The sequence below is a fragment of the Struthio camelus genome, chromosome 3, assembly GCF_040807025.1.
Source record: "Struthio camelus isolate bStrCam1 chromosome 3, bStrCam1.hap1, whole genome shotgun sequence".
NCBI lineage: Eukaryota > Metazoa > Chordata > Aves > Struthioniformes > Struthionidae > Struthio > Struthio camelus.
In genome coordinates this window covers 75,987,265-76,012,318 of record NC_090944.1, presented here as the reverse complement: position 1 = coordinate 76,012,318, position 25,054 = coordinate 75,987,265, and positions in this window count along the sequence as shown.

Below are 25,054 nucleotides of genomic sequence, written 5' to 3'. Positions count from 1 at the left end.
AAAGAATCTCCTGGAGACAGGGAAGTATGGACAGGTCAGATAAAGGAAAGGCTATTGGGCCAAGCAAAGATTTTAAATGGTATGTGGGATTTCTTAATTTTAGCATGTTCCTCTCCGCTTATATTCCACAGCACAGCTTTATCTCTGCTCATGGAGCTAGCTAAAAAGATGTGTTACCGCTTGTTGCGTTACTCCTGGTGCAGGGAGAGGGATACTAATGGCAGGGCAAAAAAAGTTCCAAAAATATTGACATTCTAGAACAGCAGTCCAGCACCAAACGTCTTCAGATTCCTTGCTCTTGCTGTGGGTTTGCAACCCCTGAGCCTTTTGCAGGCGACAGCATTAAGATTCGAGGAGGTGCTGGGGAGCATTGTAATTCTCTGCAAGCTCTGAATCTCTGGCCATTGATCGGTATGTCATTCCACAAGGCATTCATGCACAGATATTACACAACAGCAGCAGTAGCAGATTATGGAGTCCTAAAAATACTCCATATTTTATTTAATTGAAAAAATATAAAAGTTATAAGCCTTCTATTTAATGTCACAGTTCCCTCTCTGGCACATAGTCGTGGCTATTGTAGCTAGAAAGTGCACTTTAAACTCGCTTATTCTTTTGTAGGATGGAGAGACTACTGTTGATTCACACACAGAATTTGGAAGGGGCAAAAAATGGAACAAAAAACATGGCATCTGAAAAATAGTATCGACAGAAGAAGAAGGGGGAAAGCAGACACTTGAGAAATTTTTCAAGCATGAGTCTTTGTCTTCTTGAACTCTGATTTAAAGGTTGCCTAGCAACAGTGGCAGTAACAGCTGGGACCCCCTTGATCTTGTTGTGTAAACTATTAAAAATAGGTGATGGAAAGAGGCACCATGGAAACAATGACAATTCTGAAGCAGGTGTCTGCAATGCTGCGTTTCAGTTTAATGTCAGAGGTGTAAATTTCAGAATTACTTTCTTCCTTTAACCTGAATTTTTAGGAAGGAAGGAATCTTTATTTCTTTGAAATTAAATAAGTTTGAAGATAACGTTATCCTATTTTGTGGCACTGACTTCTGATTACTGTTTTATATTGTTTCTTGACAGAACCTTTAGAGGATCTTCATTTCCAGGGACTGAGGTCATTTCACACCAGTGAATTACTGAAGCAGTCCTTCAGCAAGGGGCGAAACTGATTTTTACAATATTAACCCCAACCATGAAAGGATCATAACCTTGATTTTGGCTGGACAGTTTAGCTAAAGCCTCACCCGAATTATTATTATTTAAATGATAAACTGAAAATGCTTATCTTTTATGGGGCTAATAATCATAGCTAGGGTTAATAAACATAGACACTGCAAACTGTAATGCTCATTCTGAAAGCATTCAGAGACCCAAGGTCAAGTTTGTTTTAATACGACTGGTAAATCCAGGGCATGCGGAAGAGGACCAGTTTTCAGAAATAGTAATTGTCTATCGCATTAGGCTCCTTTTAAGGATCTCAGATTCCGTGTCCATGTTAAAGCAGACAAAATCACTAGTCTCTAAAAACATGGGCCAATATATTTTCTTAGGATAAGATTTCTTAGCCTAAGCCGAGAGGAAAAAAACCTGGCCTGTATTTTTAGTGATGTTTTTATTCATTGTTAACTTAAAATATTAACAGGGAGAAAAAATGAGAAAAAAGTCCCTGGTCCATTGCATAGTGCGTACTAGAAACTAGAGATTTTTTAATTCTTAATGAGAAGTAAGCAGAGTCAAATGTTCAAAGAAGACTTGGAGGTTCATGCATTTAGGCATTTTTGAAAACTCTGTCTTTGTTTTATCATAGGGGTACTTGCATTCTGACTGGTTAAATGCACAATTGAAACGGAGCAGTATCTGGAAAAAGAGTGTAATTAGGGTACCACTGGAAAGCGGAATTCTATTATTATGCTGTAGTGCATTGTACTATCTTTAGATGATATTCTGAATCCCATACTGAGGTAGGGAAGGGCTGGCATGTAATGATATTTCTTCCAATGGAATTAACTTCTACTGCAACCTAACTGGAAAGCAAATTGTTGGCATAACCCTATACTTCTTGGTTTGCAGCAAACAGTGTACAGAAACTTTTACTGCATTCTCAATTGGGTGGGCAAGCAAACAGCACAGGGTAGCATAAAAGTTACAGACTGTTTCTTCTAATCTAATTTAGTTTTACCTACTTTTATAAATTGCTAGATAGAGCAATTACACTTCCAGGGCACATTCAAATAGTCCAGTTGACACTGGGCTATATTTGAAAGAATGTATTGGTATTAAACCCTTGTGCTAAGCAGAGATTTCTTAGCAGAATCTTCTGTAGCACACAAGAATGATGTAGTAACCAAGTAGATAGACTTGTCTCCCTCAGCTTCATGATTTAAGCCAAGTGCCAGAACTGACTTCCCTGAAGCCTGTTCTTACCAATAGTTGCATAAAAGCCATTCTACAAGAATCTAGAAATATTGAATTATTTATTTTAGACAAATTATTTTGAGAAATAATACACTGTTTCAATTGTCCTGCCGTGTATGAAAATCAGCCTGTTCTCTGCAATTTAATGAGCCTGGAGTAGTCAAAAAATGTACTATTTTCAGTATCCATGCATAAATCATTCAAGCCCTATTAGCAAGAACTAATCCATAATAGACATAACTTTCAAAAGTTTTATTAAGAAATCTAGGTAATGGAGTTTATTTTAAACTTTGGCAAATCTGAAGGTTGAGCTGGCAGCTCCCGACTTTGGCGGTGGAGTAGAGACCTTTCATCTTTAACCTCATCTGAATATTACTTTTCTTTAAAAAAATCATCTGAAGTCAATGGAATTACTTCCTTTGCAATTAAGGCAGTCTAGTCAATGAATAAGATAGCATAACTGAATCTAATATCTCTTACAGATTAAGAAAATATTTCAAAACTTACATTTGATACTGCAAAAGTATCATGGGGATTTTTAAGGCTTTCATTAAGGATTTCAGGGAAAATAAACCATACTGAAGCTGCTGGTATGGCTAGTCTATCTAGCCTATACCATACCTTATGGTATGGCTAATCTGTTTCTTCATGTGTCTGTCACACCAAAACTTCCCTTGTCTTATATCAAGAACTATGCCAGGTTAAAGGCTTTACAATATCCAGGGGTTACTACTTCCCTTCACTGCTTGCTAGTGCCCTACGTTTTTTCAGGCTCCTGATTTTCTTTACACAGAGAAGCATCTTACTCTAACAACAAGCAGGACCATTAGAGTAGGATATCACAGGCAATGAACTCCGTCTCACAGGAGGGTTAATGGTTAGGAAAATGTTGTAGAACTACATCGTTAGCGTGCAAAACCACTAGAAACCACTAAGTACAGAATAGTAGCTAAGTTACTTTCTTTAGTAAAAGAGACTTTTCAGGTGACAGTTTTACAGACATGTCTTCCCACTGGAGGACTTGGAGGCATAAATTCAAGGAAGAGATAACCCAAGAATAAATACTTCTATTGCTAGATAAACGCTTTTCCTTTAGTTTCATTCATACTGGTTGCTGTGCTGTTTTTTTCTGGGAATTGTTACTGTAGATAGACATTTTTCCATAGCTTCTTTTATATGTCTCTAAAAATCTATTTTCTTCCTTTATTACTTACTTGCCACTTGCATAGAAAGACATCTATATAGGAGATGAAAATTTCTGGGATCAGACCAAGATCAGCAATGAAACCCTGCAGGAACTTAGGACCATTGCTAATCTAGCTACCATCAATTCTAAGCACAATGTATATATAGTTTCTTCTCTAATACGCATATTAAAATGGCTTACCATAACAACATACCTCACTGAAAAAGTTTTTCTTCATTTGAAGGACCCGGAGAGAACAACTGAACCTAGATGTCCATCGCATTGTTCAGCATACTACTTGCAAGGGGCTCAGATATTTGGTAAGGAAAAAGCTGTTAACAATGTAGGTATAACAAGTCCTGGGCTACCCAATAGGCTGAAACATCCTCTAATTGATTGGCTTGTCTGGCAGAAGAGTTGCCTGAAGGCTTTTCTGCTAGATACTGAGATTACAAGCTCTTCAGCTCTGCAGCTGTCTTCTCTGTTTGTATATTATCAAGCACAGTATGTCCCTGACTTATTATTGGGAACCCCCTGAAGCTGCTCCCCCACTCCCAAATAAAATAAAGACAAAACATTATATATAATGTTTCAAATCTTCCTGTATGCCTCCTCCTTTTTGGTAATAATGTCGTAACCAAGCATGTTTTTCTCTCTCTTGTCTTGATAAGACTGATGAATGAGGAGGAAAACAAAAGGAATACGGAATCAAAGGAAAGACACTAGTCCTCTTTTTTTTGCTCCAACTGAGTCTTCATGACTCGCAGATAGAACTAGACAAAACACGAGGACTGTTTTGCTCCAGGAAGTGCTCGTTCTTTTTTGGGTCCCAACATGAAAGGCACAAATAGTCTACAGAAAGATAACTGTTTATTAATATCTCAGAAAAGGTGATAGCAAGTTATAAAATCTTACATCCCCTCTGATGTTGGGGACTCTGGAACAGTACAAAATAAGATAGACCTCTGGTCAGGGCATGGCAGACTGCACAGACTTCCCGTCTGTGGTGAGGTTCAGTGCCATTGTGGAGTTTTATAGGATTTTCTTACAAGTAAACAACTCTATTCATCATGTTTAGTGCTGCACAAAAGGATGCTTGCATGAAAATCTGTGGCTTCACTTCAGGATAAAGACCAAGACATGCAGTGGTGTTATTGCCAGTGATCCTACATCAAGGGAAATGTGCAGCACAGCACAGTCCTGCACGTACTCAGGTCAACTGTTACGTGGATCACTAACTCCTGAATGTACAACAGTCTTCCAGTTAGGACCACTATAAGGGTCAAACTTTGTTTTGTGTTTTTTCCCTCTTTCTCTTGTCAGGGTTCTGGAACCCGGGGTCATTGTGCTCCTTACAGGGGTAGAGAGCCAGGAGGTTAATACAGCTGAAAGACTAATTGTTGTGGGTAGCAAGTGAGGATTAGCTGCGTCAAACTGAAAAGATCTTACCTTCACCTGATCGCCACAGAGCAGTTTGAGGTGGAGAGCAGGAGCTGCTCTGACTGAAGTGTAGAGGGCTGCCTCTACACAACGACCTCATTTTTTTGTGGGGTTTGGAGGTCCGCCTGGAGCAGGTCAGGGGAGAAACCTAGCCTACACTTAAGTGTAGCCCTGGGCCATGGGCAGACAGTGCCTAGGTGGGGGTCTCTGGTAAGGCTGGTCAAGGTACTCTAGGCCTATGGGTGCACTCAGGGCCCTGATCTCTTTCTCCTCTGTTAGGGAAGAAATTTCCCATCTGCGTTTGAATCTTTTCTCCCCATCCTCCACTCCCTCTCTCCCAGCATCTCTTTCTACATTTGCTACATTCAGCATTTTCAGGATCTGTGTGTGAAGCTATTTTCTGTACCTGCTAGCAAATAAACATATGGAGCAGCCCAACAAGCCCATGCTCTTGCTGATTTCACTGCCTGCTGGGCAGTATAATGAGCCACCAAATAAACTGTTTGCCAGTAACATTTGAGATTCATACTTTAAAAAATAAGTCTAAGGATGGCAATGTAAGAGTTGAAAACCGGACTAACCATATCTCATACTTCTCAGAAGAGATGCATTTTATTCTTGCTCTGTCTTGACAGGTATCTTCCCGCTAGGGCTACAGTTTGCAGTGTAGAAATTAATCAGATGTTCAAGATAATTAAAAACACATTTTAAAGTGCTTTTGGGAAAGGAAGATGTGGAATGAACGGACAGGTTCTTAAATGAACTTACAGACAATGATTTTACAGTTCAGTTCCCCTCAGCATCACCACTAAGATGAATCTTATAGTTACTTTCAGCCTGTATGCAGATTTACAGTATCAGCAAAGTAATTATGGACATTCTTTTTTCAAATGAAATGCACATTAGATTTTTTTTCCTTATAATAACATTTAATATGGAGGCCAGAAGAAACAAAATTATTCTGTTTGTGAGGAAAAGAAAAGTATGTAGAAAAATGAAGGGATTTTATGGCAAGGTGTTGAACTCCTAGATGCATGCATGCACAGTGTGGAGACTCCTTTTCCAGAGGGATACTGACGCTACTAACAGTCTCAGAAGCCCTAACTCAGAAGGCCTCCAGCAATATATCTGTGGTCCAGAGCCTAAGAGCCAACAATGAGTCCAAGGGACTTCTGACAGGATAGAGCTGGCTTCCCCTTCAAACTTCCATGAGCTATGAAAATTGTGAATAATCCCTGGGGTTTGCTTAAGCACCTCCCTCCCACCCTCCCACAAGGTAAGAGACATTTCCTTTATTCTCCCCTTCTCCAGTGTGTTTTCCCTATAGAAGGAAAAATTGGAACCTTTAGAGAGATTTGCTTCCAAAAACCTTCTTCCAAAGATTCATGTGGATGTTTTAGGAAAAAAAAAAATCCATTCCTTGATGGTTTTTCACTGAAAAGATTATGCCTTTTTAGTGCCCTCTGAAACATATATCTTCCTGATTAGACCAGGAAAGAGAAAAAGAAGTGGGATCTTTCAAATTCAGTGGAGCAAATTATGCTTTCAGCCACATTATGCAATTCTGGCTACATGTTACATATTTATTGAAAAGATTGCTTATTAGTTTGCTTGGGTATTTTTTTAAGAATATCGTGCTCTTTTCAAGGCTCACTGTCCCTTCTGGCACTGAAACTACATAATACGGAGTATGTGTGACACCACATTAATTTCCATAGCAGGAGATTATGAGATTACAATCATGGGATTAGGTCCACTTGAAGGATCAAAGTAAAAAGAGAAGTGATGTGGAGAATAAACCTTTTTTGCCAAGCAAACAAATATCCAGGATAATTGGGTGAAATAGAAAGCAACTGGCCAAATGAATGTTTGTAACTTAACCGGAACTCATGATCCATGGGGATATTGGATTTCGCCTGATATATATCTTAACCAGTAGAAAAATTCTGAACTGTTTGTTTTCTTTTGCTTTTCACTGCAGCAGTGCTTTTCATACAGAAACCAATACAGAATCTGAAACAATATCCTGGGGCCATTTTCATACAATTTAGCATCTTGTATTCATGTGCACCAGGGAGCAGCTACGCTTCCCATTCACGTTGCTAAGTTATTGCAGTACATTTGTGGCTGATTTTTCCATTGATGCTAGAGCAGTGTATAATTAGCAGTGAATAACTTATTCCATGAATTCAACCTCATTTTCTCTTTGTGGAACATCCACAAATAGATAAAAACATATCCCTTATTCCATTTCACTATAAAAATGAAGAGAAGTTTTCTTTTTTAAGTTCTGAAGTGTTTATGAGTCTTTTTCTGCAATTATTCAGTAACTGAATTTGGAAATAAAATATGTGTTTGATAGCTATGATTTTTCTCCTAATTGGCATAGCTTTTTTATCCTTAAATTCAAAAAGCGTTACTATTTCATGGTGAGATACTCATCTGATACAAATTAGCACAAATCTGTGAATATAAGAGTTGCTTTGTGAGACTGAAGAAAGAAAACTGAAGTAGCACATTTAGAGATATCTTGGACAAAAGGGAAAAAAATATAAAAGAAAAAATCCTACTTGCTCCAAAAATTCCACCTTATTTCTTTGTAAGAAAATCTTTCAAATTATCCACCAGCTTCCTTAACACAGCTTATAATTTCCTTCTCAAAGGAATAACTGAAATTTGCAGAGTAGTGGGCAGTCTCATTCATAAATTGGGACTCTTGATGAAGCTGAAGAGCTCTAACTCTTTTAGAAAAAGGTAGGAAAGGTTGTGTGATTTTTGTATTTCTTCTTCACATTGCTTTCCTTTGTTAGAGCATACCGAATCCTACCTTCTTCAACACCCAAGCAATTGTCAGTTTTACTTTCACGCTTGTACTTGCTAAGTGAAACCATGTATGGCAGTGACCCTTTTCACAGGAAATATCCATAGCAGGTCTGAAAATGTATGTATTTAAGTTTAAATGTATTCTTTCTGATGTACCTGCATACATAAGAACTACTTTCCTTGAAGATGAGTAAAGATGGCTGTTGCACGCTCACAGAAAACAGACTTAATTATTCCACTTTAACTACCTTTTAACTTTCTGTCCAGCTGTAGACATTACCCAGAATACTCAGATACTCTGTATTTAGCAGCTGGATACTACAATGAGGAAGGTCACAGAATCATTTTTTGGGGACGGTAGGGTGATCAATAGAAGTCTTTCTCCTGACTTTGTAGGTTTAAATTTAGCCCTTTAAAAGTTCCCAAGAATGCATCAAAAATTCTTCTTCAAAATAATAAAGACGTGAAATGTGCCACAAAGCATCCACTTAGAATTTAGTGTGATTATTATAGGCAAACAGTCAGGTTAGATAACAACAAAGATGAAAGAGCAAACGAAATTCCCTGTTTATCAGGGTTGAATCCTGATCCCTAAAATACCCTAAACAAACCCCTCTTCAAAGTCACTAAATAAATCTTCTCTTTCAATGAACTTTGCCAATCAGACTCACACCCCATTAGCAAATTAAAAGTAGGTATGTACTGCCAATGCATTAATGGCAGAACCAGAAGTGACAGAACCACCAGCAAATCTAATTGTGGATGGAGCTCGAAGATCCCACTGGGTAGTGTAGGAAACGGAGAGTTCTTCATTGAAAATAATTATGTTCACTCTAGGCTGTGGAGCCTAGAGAATTTAAAAATTAAAAAAAAAAAAAAGAAAGAAAAAAGAAGAAAGAAAGAAAGTGAGAGAATTTTCTTGCCAAGCCAATTTATCCAAGCTCGCAGTTCTAAGATTCTCCATAAGGACAGAGAGGCAGAAGATTAAGGAACTAAAGAGAGTTTTCATTTCTTGCTGTATTTTATTTTTACTTTGAAGCTGTTTGAAGGACTATGTCCATAACATTGCATCCTGTCAAGCACAAGACACTGTTCATGAAACGGATGTCCAATATGTTTGTATCATCTGTGCAGTGGTACATGCATACAGCTGAACAACAGGAACTGGATTCTCACAGAAGCTGCAAAGGCATATGTCGTATGTGAGTAAGACATACCAAAAAAATCCCATTTCAAAACCTGACTTGTTTTCTAGCAGCGTGAGTGTTATGGGTATATTTACACTGAGGAAGGCATGAGAATGGTATTGGAACACAGTATTCTTAAGGAATTACGAATCCAAAAGATAAATTCTTCATATAAATTTGAAAAAGTCAGTAATCATCCGAAGCATGGACAACTTAAGTAATTGTTACAGAATGGGAACAGAAAATGTAAAATTCATAATTTCATAATTTCATTAATTTAAAATTCATAAAATTTAAAATTCATTAATTCATTATTTGACCTCAAAATATGATACATTCAGTCAGGCAGGCAGGTAATAGAAATGCACTTCAAAGGTACTAATACTGCCTAACTTTGCATACCAAAGATTTGGTTGAACAAAATAAAGTATTAATGTGTACTTACACAACTCAAGGATCCAACGCAGAACACAATGCATCGAAGTATTTGCTACAAATTATTTGGTATTTGGTTACTTCTAATATTGCATTGGTGAATTTCCAGTTATCTAAGTTCATTTTTTGCCATAATATTAAATGGCTCAACGTACTTAAAAAAACAGTTATTTTTATTTGAAGAAAAGTAAAACTGTATTATATTGAAAGCATCACATATGCATTGCCAATAAAGATATAAAATAAGCTCCCTAGGGAGCTAAGACTTAAGAAAACCAGTAGAAGAGAAGAACTGTCATAAATAATGAAATATCTTTGGCATGTCAGAGAAGTAATAATTTTCTACTCATTCATGAAATCAAAAATATAGAAATGAAGGCACTCATTCTGCTACTGGAAAATGCACAAGTGAGATAAGACCCAGAGAAGAATGAAGAGTTTACTGACTTAAAAGGTTGTTTAGATTAAGGTATCTTGCAGCACTTTGATCACAGGGAAAGTTATAGAAAAACAGTTAGGGAAAGTGAAAATGTACAAAAGCGTCAGAATGTGCCTTGAGTCCAGACAGCACCAGACTTCTATCTCTGTACTGCCTTTCAAAATTCATCGTAGCCTTGTAGCAAGCTGCTATGCACAGTGTATTATTCTACTCCTTACACGATTATCTTGGGCATGTTCTACTTATTCTATAGTGACCCCAAAAATTCAAGAGATTCTGGAAATAACTGAGCATGGCCCTTCTATATAGGAAGCAAAAGTGAACTTTCCCTTGAGTACTTTCTAATTCTAACTATGGCACACAAAAGCAAGGTGAAACTGTGTTTTTAATTTGGAAAGGAGATTCTGGGATGAATAAAGCAGCTATATTTCTGCGTTACTTTCTTCAACCAAAATGCAAAACTTATTTAACCAAGGTGTAAGACAGATAGGTGAAATTATGACCCACTTTAAAAAGAGATAAAAGCTTCTGCTTACTCAGTGGAAACAGAATTTTATCCTAGACAGTGCCACTCCCTTCCTTACAGTACTGTGATTAGCAGTTGCTTGAAAAGACAAAAAATTAGCTATTGTAAAAGTCAACTGCCTATGCACAACACACAAATCATTTCTGAAAATGTTTTTTGATTAACCTGACCCAACAGATGAGAAGTACAGCAGCACTTTGGTTGTGAAATACTTATGGATAATCTTCTGACAAAAAAATATTCTTCTGACAATACTATATTTAAGACACTTTGCAACTACTTTCCAAGGAGGAGTCATATGAGCAGATCGTCATTCTTCTACCCCAGATATGGTAGATCAAGAAGCAAGGAAAAATGTTCCGGGGAGAAGCATGCATCTCCATGATCTGGAATCAAACCCAGTAGACCCCTGAAATTATTTTCACTTCTGGCACTGCAAACCTTTCTAATTCAAGGGAAACAGAAGCCAAGTGATGGGATGTATTTGGATTGCACATTGACTGTTCTTCCCAGTTCTTGGACCTGCACTGTCAGAGATTGCAAGCTATCTACTACTGTCAGTGAATCCAGAGCAGGCAGCCAAATAATGTTTATCTCGACCCTGATGAAAATTTTAGTATCTAAAGTAAAAGTAAGAACATAAAATTATTTCATTGGTTCACATGAACTGAGTACGTACTACTAAATTACCAGCATTTTCATGTTGCCAATATCTCTTCTTTGAATTGTGTGCCCATATAAAAAGACTTTCACAATTCAAAAGATTGATATTTGGGACTCGGAATGACTCTAGAAGTACATCTGGCTTGTGCAGCACCATCTTATTTCATCTTCTTTACAACTTTGGGATCTCATGCAATGTTTCTTAATAACTGTAATAAAGTGGCTCCATGCAAGAAAGTGACAAATTGTATTCTGCCAGCAAACAAAAGACAACTTTTGCCTGTGTTACCTTGGATGTATTCTGTGCACTGAGGAACTGATAATTTTCTTGGCCATATGCTTTATAGTCTTCTGACAAGTCTGGCGTTTCATGTCAGACCACAGCAAAATGTCCATTATTACAGCTTACAATCCACGTGGAAAGTACTATAATAAGAAAATGTATGTGAGGAACAAAGAAAGTGTGCTGCAGTGCAGGAAGAATTGGCCCAGTGAGTTTAGCAAGACAGACTGACTTAATAGCAGTAAAAATTGTTCTTATCTGAATGTGTAAGACATAAGATCTGCCTTAAATAGCAGATATTTTCTCTCCTATTTCAGACTTTGCATAACCTTTACTAAGACTGTGATACAATGTCCTTTTTGTTGTTTTTTCCTCTCTTTTTAAATTCCTTAAGTAAATGAATACACCGGCATTTAGTTCTAAGGCTGTGCAAATTTTACCTGGTTAACTAAAAGTAAATAGTTTGTCTGGCGTTTTTACAGAAGCCTGAACATATGCAAATCCCTTGAGTATTACATAGACAGTAAAGGTTCTCACTCTCAATTTTTAAAAGCTTCTGTATATATGGCACACTCACAGGGCTTACTTTGATGTCAAAACTTCTGTAGATAGTAGTGCCTTTCCTCTGCAGGCTTTCAGAGATACCTGACCTGCTCTGCAAGCCACTTTCTTGATTAGATAGGGGACTTAGGTGCTTATTTTAGGAAGATATTTTGCCAAAAAGTTAGATACAATTTAAGTATCACTACATATGCAAATTGGATCCCACCTTGTTAGCACTGTAAATACCATTCAGTGGCATCTTTAAAATACACTTTTAAACCGCTTTCTGTGTTATTCTTAGTTTGCTTAGCTCATTTTCAGTTTCCTCCTGCCTATCCTGCCAATGCACTTGCTGTTTTTTTCAGAAGAGACTGTCAAAATTGCTCATTGTTCTGTGATTAGTTTGTGACTTAATAATAGTAATCCAAGGAGAGAAATAGTTCTCCACTAGATGAAGAGTGTAGCGGCTGGAGTTATCAGCTGCCAGTGTTACACTATATAGGAAAAAAAAAATTACACAAAATAGGTTTCCTAAGGATTTCAGCAGCCAGAAACTTGGACTTGTACCTGCACATTAAGTCCACAAAGGACAAAGGATTTCCACTTTTTTACACTGGTTATGGGAATGACGTCTTGACTGTTAGGCAACTGAACTCTTTATGAAACTATTGAGAGGTTCAGAGAGTCAAGTTGCCTAGGAATGGAATTAATGCTAGGAGTTTAATGGAATTGGTGATAGCAATAAGACAGGGAATTGGTTTAGTTCAAGGCCTTGATGCTTGCCATTTATTGCATTAATAGGTCACATTTGACATCCACAAGAAGCAACTTAGAATTTGATAAGAACTTGTGAATTTGTGAACTTGTGAATTTGATAAGATATACATACTAATTAATTAATTTATTACAGTAATGTAACATCAATAACAGAGACAGCATAGACCAAGAGCGATAACACAATCAAAGATGTTCCAGCTCATAAAGGGCTTCACCCACAAAACGTTGGTAATACCACGGTGATTTCAGGGTCATTATAGAGATGACCAGACAATATAAATGCCTGACGCCTTTCAGAAAAGCAGTGGTCATGGTCAGGAAGAACTTGCTAAGCTGAATTGCTGTGTCAAGTTTTCTGTATTTTTGGGCTGTCAAGGACCAATTTGCAAGCTGGCATGGCCAGATGTTGAGTCCAGAGGACAAAGAATGGGTAGAAAGAGAGTTTCCCTCTGTGATTACCCTTTAGGCTGTCATTGATAACTTCTAATACAATGAACACATTCAACATAAATGAGGGGCACAGATAACATATGCAGAGACAATCTTAAGGCTCCATAACTCTGCTACAGAAGTAGATGCTAAAGGTTCATTTTGGTCTAATGATTAGCCTAGGTCAGCATTTTGTCTTTTTAAAAAGGGAAAAGAGTCAGAGACACAGACAGTGTCTCTAACACTCATATAAGAAGAGTAACACTCTTCTGACACTGCTAATTATGAATCGACAGTGTTGTTCTTCCCCCAAAAAACTGTGATTCAGATTAATGATGAAATGAAAAGACAACATAAAAATTAGTAAAACAAAAAATATATACAGTTCAGGAAAGTGGAAGCAGAACAAATAAATTAAAGAACGCTGCTTAGGAGTCAACCAGAAATAGCTCTGGCAGACAGTACTTGATTTCCTAATTCTGTATTGCGTGCAAAATTCTTTCAGAAGAATCTATCCAAAGCAAGTATCTATCCAAAGCAAGATATTTGTCATAAAAAAATAATAACGCTTTTCAGAATTTAGCAATTTTTTTTCAGGGCAGTTGCTTGCACATTGACAACACCATGCAGATTGCAAAATACTGACCAATTTAGATTACTTCAGATGTTTTCTTTTAAAATCTCACATATTTCACCGGGGCTGAAATTCAGAAACACAAGCCACTTATAATGACAGTATCATAAAAGAAAAAATTATCATATTCTCATTTAAAAAAAGAAATGGCTGGCAACCAGCAATGACATAAAGCTTCTTTTGAAATAAGAATATCATGTACTTTTTAAATAGAAAGTAAGTGTGAGGGCTTCAAAGGAGTTTATAGCTTTCATATGGCTAACAAATCTGTTTGTGAAGAAATTTTCAAAAGATAGTAGAAAGAGAGAAGTTTTCTTCATGAAGGAAAAGAGGTAAATAAAAAAACCAAAAATAATCAGAGAACACATTAGTTTAAAGTAAACATCAACTAAGCTTACCCTTGCAGATACTCCAGATTTGCCTTTAACTATATTAATGCAATAAGATCATTGTTTCAACCTAGAATTACTTTATTTAGCAAGGGTTAAACAACTTGATAAACCAAACCAAAGCAAATTCTTCGAAAAATTTGGATAATCCTTACTCTCATATAAAAACACATCACTAAGCACTTCTTTATGTCAAAGTAGCCCATTTGAAGAATAATTTACTGATCTTTTTAAAAGCTGAAGTACTCATATGGTACTTTATTTATTAAATAGAATACTGAACCTGGAAAGTTAAGCAGAGTAAGCAGTAACAATACTTTGGAAACTGTCATCTATTTAGCCTTCTGGAAATCAGAGAGAAATAGCTGATTAGTTTTCAGTTTACTTCCCCAAGAAACAAAGGGAAGTGTTGCTTATTTCCAGGAGGCAAAATCTCCCTGACCTCACGCAGGAACTCTTGCATTCAAATGGCTTTTACTTTAATATCAACAAGAGTATCGCTAATAGGACAGGAGTGTCCTGTTAGCTGGCCTGTCACTTTATCAATTAGGGAACAATCCTGTAAGATTCCGAGCATTGCTGAGTGGTCCTAAGAACTCTGAATTTTCACTGGAATTGAAAAGAATATCAGCTTTTGGCTTCTAGTCCTGAACTAAAAGTATACGTTAAATATTTAAGTTTCTCTACTCGTAGTCGGAATCAGTGTAAGCGGTTTATACGCTGTGCTTGTACTCATTCAACTTGGAGGAAAGCCACAGCTGAGTGGCTTGACTTCCTTCATTTAATGATAACTACTAAAGACAACTAGAGCATAGCATTTTACGATATCAGCTTGCACCTACCTGAATAGGCACAGCATTTTCTTTCATTCTCCATGATGTATCTGGCAACCTTTTGAGTGCGTAATACACATTCTAGTCTCTGCAATATGATAAGAGTATGAGATTAAATGTGACAAGAGAGCAATTTTTTTCAAGGAAAAAATATGTGCACACAATAGTTGTGTTTCAAAAATTATCATGAAGTTCATCTTAAGTCTCTTCCTCATAAAGAGTAAGAAAACCATCCTAAATAATCACGAACTTGTTACTAGTTATAGCAAAAATATCACCTATTCTACACTAGATGTCTTCACTCTAATCGTACTGTATGGAATAGGACTGATTGTGCTTGCCACCCACAAAGCCCCAGAACAGTATGCAGGATTTCTTCTTTAAACAATTTATAAAAATTCTTCTATTGCACACCCTTTTTAAGAATTTCATATCTTATCCAAGCACTATAGTGAAAACAAACATGCAAACATCTGCTATTAGGATATTTTTGTGAGTTTAAATAAAATACACAACACGCCTGTTGCAAACTAGAGACATGAAAAATCTATGACCTGGAACTGATCTGTACAGGATTACACTTTTCAATTGTATCTGAAACTACTATGTATGGTAAAAGATATTCCGTAAGGTAAAAACATCTCACGGCATCACCTATCACTTATTTGTGTTATTTTTTATTTGTTGATTGATTTCAAAGCTTGACTAACCAATTTCAATCAGTATAATAGTTCAGTTTTAAAATATACATGTAATATTGACCAGGAGCTTGTCAGAAAATGAGTGAAATTTGAGTGTAAGTAAGTAATGGAAAGCAGAAATTTGTTTCCCAGGAAGTAGAAATCACTCTTGAACATGGGCATAGGAAAACTGATTAGTATTTAGGAATTAATCATCATCTATGTTTTACTAAAGTGCATTAAAAGTCAAAGAAGGATGAGGCAGACTAGGTAGTTGCAGAATTTAGAGAGGCAATACAAAACTGATTTGCTAATGGCTGGAAAAACCAAGGTGGGAAGCAAGTTTTTGGCTAATGGTAAAGCCCTAGACTGATTTCTTAAATTTGAACCGTACTGGATTTGGGATTAGAAGGAGGCTCAGAATCAGTTTGAAATTAAAACAGACATGTCCAGTCACTACAATGATCTAGACCAATGCACTTCATTCACAGATACTGAGGTATTGATATCTTAACCTAGATGTTGTATCTGAAACTCATTTTTAATTTTTGTTGTATAAAAAATGTTGAGAGTAAAACATATAACCATAAACTAGGAAACCAAGCCTCAGACCTTTTTCTAAAAATCACTGTCAAAGCTTCAGGTCTGCTGTGTAAAATGATTCAGTCAATTCCCAGGCTTTAAAAAGTGAAATGTTTGTATCATTGAGGAAGATGCAATAAAATGTAAAAATAAGACCCCCTTGCTCCACAAGAGACCAAAAAACAGTTGGCATTTCTGACACCAGCTATTTAGACATTTCTGATATTCTTCAGTTCAGGGACAAAATTTAAGCTAAAACTCCCTACCTACCTGAGACCAAGATGTTAAGTATTATTCCTCTAGTAGACTTAATATGTGAAATAAACTTGAAATGGATATACACTTAAAAGGTGTGTGTGTCAAGAGAGGAGATGCTCCAGGGTCAAAGATACATGTTTTATGGACCTAAGGTAAATCTTTATGCTGTCATGGATTATTTCTGTGATTTCTTCTAAAGTGCACTTCTGAAAAATCTGGGTAACAGCATTTACCTAGAACACACATTGTGGGTCTAAATACATTAAAGACCATGACGAACTTAACTTGAGAGACAGTGGAGCCATGCCATGCACACCATGCAGTATTTCTGTTGCAGCGGCACTTCGTGAAACTTTATAGAAATAGATCAAAGAATCCAAGCCAGGTAAACAGATAAAAATTATCTGCTTTTGAATATATGATTGTTTTAGCAGGACTGTCTTACAGCTTGATCCTCCATCTGAAAACTTTGAAAATGGCTTAAACTAAATTTAATTTAAATTAAAAACAAACAAACAAAACCAAAACAAAAAAAAGGGATGAAAGTTCAAAGGAAAGGCATAGCTATGTTGCTATCTGGAATGATTTAAGCTAGCATGCTTGCTGCAATAGATAGATAGATTTTTCCAACTTTAGTCCAGGGCTTTCAGCACTCTCCCATCTCCCACATTCGATTGCCTTCTATGAGATGAGGGAGGGTGTTTCTAACAGCACTTGTTGATTTAATTTTATACTGTTGGGCAACAACATATCAGCCATAGTGCACCCCAGGTGGATTTGTACCAACTGGGGGATATAGCACTATCCTATTGGGTTTTTTTGCTATCATAGGCAGGATGCCAGACACAACAGAGAAAATTAATTATTAACAGCACCGCTATCTTTCTAACTTAGCTTCAAGGCACTATTGTGTTTGCTCTCACTGATGGTGATCATTTCTCAACTGTTCCGTGTATAATGAACTGCATATGCCTCTTAGATTTCAGCCTTTAATCTAGCAGGTTATCTGTTGTAACCACAAATCCTGTCACTCCCTGAATATGCAGGTATGGAAGTTTGTGATTTAAACTACAGACTTTTCTGATGTGGTTGTAACATATATAGGATTACACTGAAATGCATGTTCTGACAGATAAGTTACAAAAAAGAAAAAATTCATGGAGGTTGTCTGTTCAGAGACTATACACTCATATATTCTAAATTAACCAGTATAAATTCTGTTCTGTAACTAACACAAAGAAATACAAATACTTTGTATTTACTCATCTGCAGGTGACAGCTGTCATTGCTTCAGGAAGGAAGTGATGATTCCCTTTCAAGTCTCCAAATATCTTAAATTATTGTGAGGCTCAAGAACTTACCTGAACAACCTTCAGTTCTTTGCCATCTTAAAAAAGGCATTTCCAATATCTTGATAATTCAGCAGTGAATTATTTCTTCATGGTCAACAGCATCTGCTTAGTGTCCTATTAAAAACTAATAAATCCATATAAATATATATGATACTCTTTGCATCTTGAGGGGTGTGTGTACTATGCAGTATTGCTTCCCTAGCCCAGACTATCAGCAGACCAAGGCAAAATAAGAGTGAAAATGAAGAAACAGATTATGAAGACTTTCAAAATGGCCGTAAAATGTGCGCACACTAATATTTTTGTACCAAAACAGATATATGCTAATCCAAGGGATGATGAGGCTAAAGTTATTTGTTTTCTTAATATTTATATAACACCAAAGTTATTAAAGTGACCACATAGGCAAGAAAGGGGCAAGCAATTGCTTTATAAGTGTCCAAGACAATTAGAAAGGGATGTTTCATTAGCTTTCTTAATCTGAGTGACTTCTACTCTAAGTCTATGTTCATGCACAAACTAAAAGCTGTGCAGATATTTACAGCTCATTTTAGGAAAATTCTGGTACAAAATACTATATCTTTCAAAAAAAAATCCCATGCTAGGCTGTCAGAAGTCAAAATTCTCAAAATATGAGTCAGTAAGTCTCCCCTCAAAGGAAAAAAATATTGCTTAGCATCAACTGAAACACTGTAATCTGAGAATTCGAAAAATATACACTTTTATTTTGTTTACCTTTAAAAATATATATTTATTTTATACATATTCTATAATCAGAATTAGTCAAATAACGCTATTGTAACTTTGAAACAAAATAATTCTGAAGCCAAAGATAGAACTTTTTTATGCAATTTCAACATTTTCATAACTACTTTCCTTGCATAACTACTTTCTAAAACAAAATTCTACTAAAATTCTTTAAAACTTCCCACAGAGAGTGTAGACATGAATAAACTGGCATTTTTCAAGTCATCATTTGTCAAAAATGCATCCTCTCTACGGACTTTTCTGAGACCAGTTATCCCTAATACTAACCTATTTCGTTAGATTACTGGTAATATTCAAATACTTGCAAAGAAAGGCTAGGAGGATAACTTCACAGAAGAAACACATGAAAAATCTGGTTTTTACATTTACCATTTCTCATTTATTTCTGTTTGTGTATAATTAGGTATTTAGGTCCATATTTGGTATCCTAGCTTCAAGGCCTATTTTTGAAAAGTGTTATAATGGTTTGATTTCTTTTTTAAAGTTAATGGCAAAAAAGTTCAAAGGTAGTACTTCTAGCCGGATTAAAATTTTACCAATATTCAATGAAACTCTTGCCATTATTTGCCAAAAACTCTAGTCACCATTTCTGCCTATTTATGGGATCACAACAAAAATTGGTTCTGGACTGCTGTTTATAAAAGATTTAAAGAAATCATGGATGCATAAGCTGTGTTTTTTTTTAATATATCTATATATACAGAGAATGAAGTGGATATCTATTAAAGTTAGGTTTTCAGGGTCATCTTGTAAGCTATAATAAATTTACTGTGTTGCCACCACAGATTAGATGGCCTTCTATACTCAGAAGATCATATAGTAGAAGGCCAGTGTTACTTTCAAAGCCTGATAATATGAGACGAGTAGGATGAGAAGAACGAACAGCAGAAGAGTAACAATAATATTTTTTCTGTTGAATAATTGTACTCCTTTCACTCAAGGTATGATCTGACAGCGTGATACAACACTCTCTGCATAGTTTCTGTTCCATAAAACAGAATACTGGAGAAAGAGAAATGTAACTTCAGCTCTTCAAAACTCTACGGCACTTCCTCAGTCTGAATGCATTGTAAATATTCATTAGGTACTCATAGATGCAGCTTACATTTGATCAGATAAGGAAAACAAACATATAATCTGAAAATTCATTTAGTAAAGAGATTTGCTGCAAATACTCAGCTGCTCTGTTGGAGGTTATGAGTTTGTAAGTAACATCTGAAATCATTTTTATGCCAGCCATGGGATGTAGACTATTTTCCCTTTTTTGGATGAGCCAATTCTGGAATGATGGCATTGCTGCAAGTCATAAAATTTTAGGTTGAGTTTAGGTAGAAGTAAAGCAGTGTGTAGCTAGAAGAGTCATTTCTACCCAGCTTTTATGATAAAAAATAAATAGTTCATATTTCATAAATAATTTGGCAAAAACAAATTTATTCCAGAACACTTAAGCTGAACTTCTGGAGAGGATTCCAGATATCTGTTCCAATATCTGCTTCTTACCAAATGCAGCAGGTAACACTTAGGACGTCTATGCAACTTCAGTTCCAGATACAGATTCCTTCCTTCCGTTCCTCATTTACACCCTGTTTTCAGCTTCTGAAGACTCACAGCCATACAGAGTTGTCTTCTTCAGGAAAATGTAAAATTCTGGAAGATGTCAAAGAAATTATAAATTTGAACTTAAGATGAGAAAGGATGCATGGAGCAGTATGAGGACCATATAACTCTTTCCATATTTGTTCCAGTGGATTATAGTACCTTTATAAAGAGTTCCCATGGAACCTCACCATGAAAACTTTTTCCAAGATATATCATATTGGAGGATTTTCTGGTTAATATCATCTTGATATTGAAGGTCTCAATATTAACTGCGTTTTAATATTTTGTGGAGCTGAGATCCATAGGAAACATATCTCATTCAAGCTGTGTGTGTGAAGCCAAGGGGCAATTGCATAGTCTTGCATAGATCTTAGAAGAGGTGTAGTGTGGGCAACTGTAGTGTCCAGCACTTCCATACAAGGTAAAAGCTTAAAATTCATGGACTCACTAGAGAGGCCTGATGGGTCACTAGCTTCCTCTTAGCAGAGTCAAATGTTTTACATGTATTCCACTCATTACCTGCCCTCTTTCCACTTTCCCATCACACTTAGATTGCCTCCGTCACAGCTACAAATATGATCAGAAATAATGAAATTCAGAACTTGGGAATTTTGAGGTCCTGGTTTGGAAGAACACTGGCAAATAAGAGATAAGGTAGATTCAAATATAGTCCTATCGCTGCAAAAAGACTTGGAGCTTTGCCAAATACGGACAATACATACCGAAGTTACTTCACAGCAGTACTGCGAAGGCTGACTGAGCATTTCTAAAGCACAGTAGCGCTTCTGAAGTAAAAAGTGTGATGTAAAACTGTGATATTTGCTGAGTGTAAGCAATGGGTATTCTTCTTTTCACTTCCATGTTTGTTGAACAAGTTTTGAGCCTTATCATATGGTTTTATATTTCACTCTCTTGCCTGTTCATTTATTTTCATGGAACAATTCCCACAGAACAATACAGAAAAAAGTAAAATGTATGAGAAATACTATCAGTTCTCATATGTCCATACAACAAGAAACTGAAATTGTAATTATTCACTGTATTAAATAACATCCCTTTAATGTCTAACATTTATTTTGAATGTTTGAATCCAATTACCATGTAAGAATAAAAACCCTAGCAGTACTATATCTTTCAGCACAGGGGGTTTATGCAGCTACTTTCCATCCATTATTTGTACATTTCCAATTTGTTTAGTACAAGAGTATAATTAGGGAGAAATATGGGAGAACAGAAAACAGCTCTGTTTTGTCAGAAATTTATACAAATACAGCATGATACAAGAGGGTAAAGCAGACAGACTATTAAAAAAGAAAGGGGTGAGGCATTTAACCAAGCAAATAACTTTATCTACAAGACAATGCAGTTGAAATAGGAGTGAGATGGTTGACTAACTCAGTTATATATGGCCCTGCTAAAGACGATCAGAGCGAGCAACTGAAATAAATGTCAATATGATCCAAAATACTCCCAAGGGATACCAGAACTAAGACAAGTGACAAGCTAGTGTAGTGTAGTTTCTTTGTCCTACAGAACTGATGTTGCTGTAGCTACAGCTAGAGATAATACCACCCAGGACACAGAAGCTGTTCTCCAACAACCTATAAACATCTGTTTGGACACCCAAGGTAGTGTAATCACATTGCTTTTTAAGCTTTAAAATGGGAAAAATAATCATACACATGTGCTCTAACACAAAAGCAAATAAGTTATTTTCTACTGTACGAAGGAGAGAAGGACAAACCAATAAAGAAGTTTACAAGTGATGGTGACCGGAAAGATTATACTCTACTCTAGAACTGAGGGTATAAGACAACAGGAATTACACATAGTATGGGTCCAATTGGAGAGAAACGTCTGAGAGCTGAAAGAAAAGAGAATCCTAATTATGAAGAATAAATTTAATGAATTACAGACCAAGAAAAAAAGAATTGCAGACTTATCTCCATTTCAGTATTTACATGCTTATTATAAAGCACTTGGGCTATTAAAAGAAATAGTCAGCTTTCAGACTTTTTTTTCAATAGTGCTCCCAAAATACTTTCGTTTTGTGGCTGAATGTCATCACAATATCTCAAAATCAAACAAGGGAAATAGTGTTCATCTTACAATGTAAAAATCATCGTATCTGTTAAGGGTATTAGTTTATTATGACAAACAATCAAATAAGAGATTATGTATATTGATATTTATACTGTTATACATTTGTATACATGTTTGTATAACCACAGTTGAGAATAATTATTAAACTGCAGTATGTATGATCCTAGAAAATACACATATCTATTTTCAGAAATAAGCAGATGAATTAAATTCAAAATCCTTTTGCTCAAGCAAAATGTCGTTTCAATCAAAGGCCTAAATCAAGTTTTGTATAACTAAATATCACACCCCTCTGGAAAAAATGGTTCAAGTAATGTTTTACTATTCCAAAAGAAAAAGAAAAGTAAGCATTTTAGTTGTATATACCACATAATATGATACAATGGATGTTTAAAAGCTCAGAAGAAGATAAATCATACATATATCTAGATACATATTACTCACACGTGGCTCAGATTTTCTAATGAGTCTAGTGTTTGTGTCTAGCTCCAGTGTCTCTGGAAGACGAGATGTCTTGCAGAAGGAGGAGTGTAAAATCAACATATTCTAGGTATCCTTAGAAGTTTCATTACCAATGTAATTTGTTTTGCACAGATTTACAAACTACAAAATCATTTTAAAGCAACATCCACACCTGCTAATAATTTTTGGTCTTTACTAGCCTGCAGCTTGTTGATTAGCTTTACAGGCAAATGCAGATGCCTGCAAATCTCTAAGGAGAAGTTCACTCACTCTCAGAGTGCTCCCTTTAAAAAGTTAGTAGGCTAGGCACATTGCGTTTTTAATTTTCTCAGCACAACATACTCAAGTGCTCTGATACGTATACGGAAAGTATATGTCTGTATTGGCCTAGACCCCTTGAGTTTGAAGTAACTAGGCATGTTCTGAGGAACAGGAAGTCATGGGGATAACATTATTAAATAGCAGCTTTACAATAAATAGCTTTTAAATATTTTTTCTTGCCTTCAAGTATTTTTCTCATATTCTAGTTAACATTAATACTCTGTTAATACAATGCTTCTACAACATGGATACAACACCATGTAGAAGAAAATTAGCAGTGTTAGTGAACTGATAAATTTATACACATTCACTGTTCCCTGCCATCTTCTCTTTTCCCAGCCCCTCTGTCACTATCTATACTCCTGTCCTGAATATAACCAAAAAATATCTATACAGACTAAATGGAAAGAATGAAAACCATCCTGACCTTTCTCCCTTAAGCTATATAGCTATAAGTGCTCTCAATTACGTTTGCAAGGATTCCTCCAGGCTTGGTTTATCACCGTGGTTGCTTGCATTCCTGTTCTCATTTGGGTTTGAGAAGGTCACTTTAGTGCTAGGAAGAACTTCGCAATTGCATAATGGCTATTCTCAGAGGATGCTTTGCTTCTTTCAACTCTTGAGGAATTTTGATTTAAGGAAGGAATTGTTTATATTTTAATTTTGCAAAATATTTCAGCTATACAGAAAGAACTGAGTGACAGCTTTAAGTATTTCTAAGCACTATTTTGCCTGGTGTTCTGCTTTGAATTCACAAATAGTAAAGGGGCAGAGTTGGTAAGTGGAAACCTGAATATCTATCGCCATCTCTCCCTTTAAAAATAGTTAAGGGAGTATGAGGAAGCAAATCCTGGCCTTGTCCTAGTGTGGTGCTGTTTAAGAAAAATAGACCTTCATTGCAGTGTTTTCACCAGGTGGTGAAAGCGGTCTGAAATGGGGAATATGCAGGACATATGTGGACCTGTTTATATTACAATTAATGTAACTGGGATGTACTTTCACCTGTCATCATGAATTCAGTGTTTATGTTCTGTAACAAATTCGTTTAATAAGTACCATTAGAAAATATAACAAGTACATCTTTTGAGTGTTTTACTTTGAAATGTTGCTACAGTATTCAGGAGGGGAGAGTGGGAATATATAGACAGATGGAATACAAGTTCTTTTTATATGTATATATTTTTGTCTATTCCCAACAGATATTTTGCTGTTTTCCTATCAGGTTTGGGCAAAACGGTCTTGAATAAAGGAAGACATAAGCCAAACATTTTATCTTGGGGCTCATCTAAATAAAAACATTTAGATAATATTTACATTTTTTAGTTTCCAAGAGTCTCTGCACTTCCTGGACGAAAAGTACTTGAAGACTGAAGCAAAGACTCACAGTAGTCTCTTAAGAGGGGACATCATCTTAAAGAAAACAATTTTTTTGGTCAAATTGACTTGACAGCGACATTGCTGTCCTAAAAAAAACGTTAGGGCCCCCCCCCCCAGCCCTCCTCGTCCCTGGCACCCCCCAGGCTCCCGCCTCCCAGGCCCGGCCCCAGCCCGGGGCCGTCAGTCGCTGCCCTGCCGCGCTGCAGCTGTGCCGGCTCCAGCCCCACCATAATCCTGCCCCTGCCTTCCCCCCCGCCCTGACCCCCACCCTGACCCAATTACCTTTCGTTTTCTTAAGACGGTTCCCCTTTCTCATTAATTTAAGAACCGTTAAGACCTGTTACAACAATAGTAATAGTATACAAGATTAAAGAATCTTTCCTGCTGTAAGTAAAGCCTAAATAAATATTTCTGCTGAATTGACTGTCATCTTCTCTTGCTTCCTCATGTGATTTCAGTGCTTGAATCTCTTTTTTTCAGTTCAGTTGCAGAATTCACTTCTATCCTGACTGACTTCAACATCCTTCTCCTTTCCACCGCT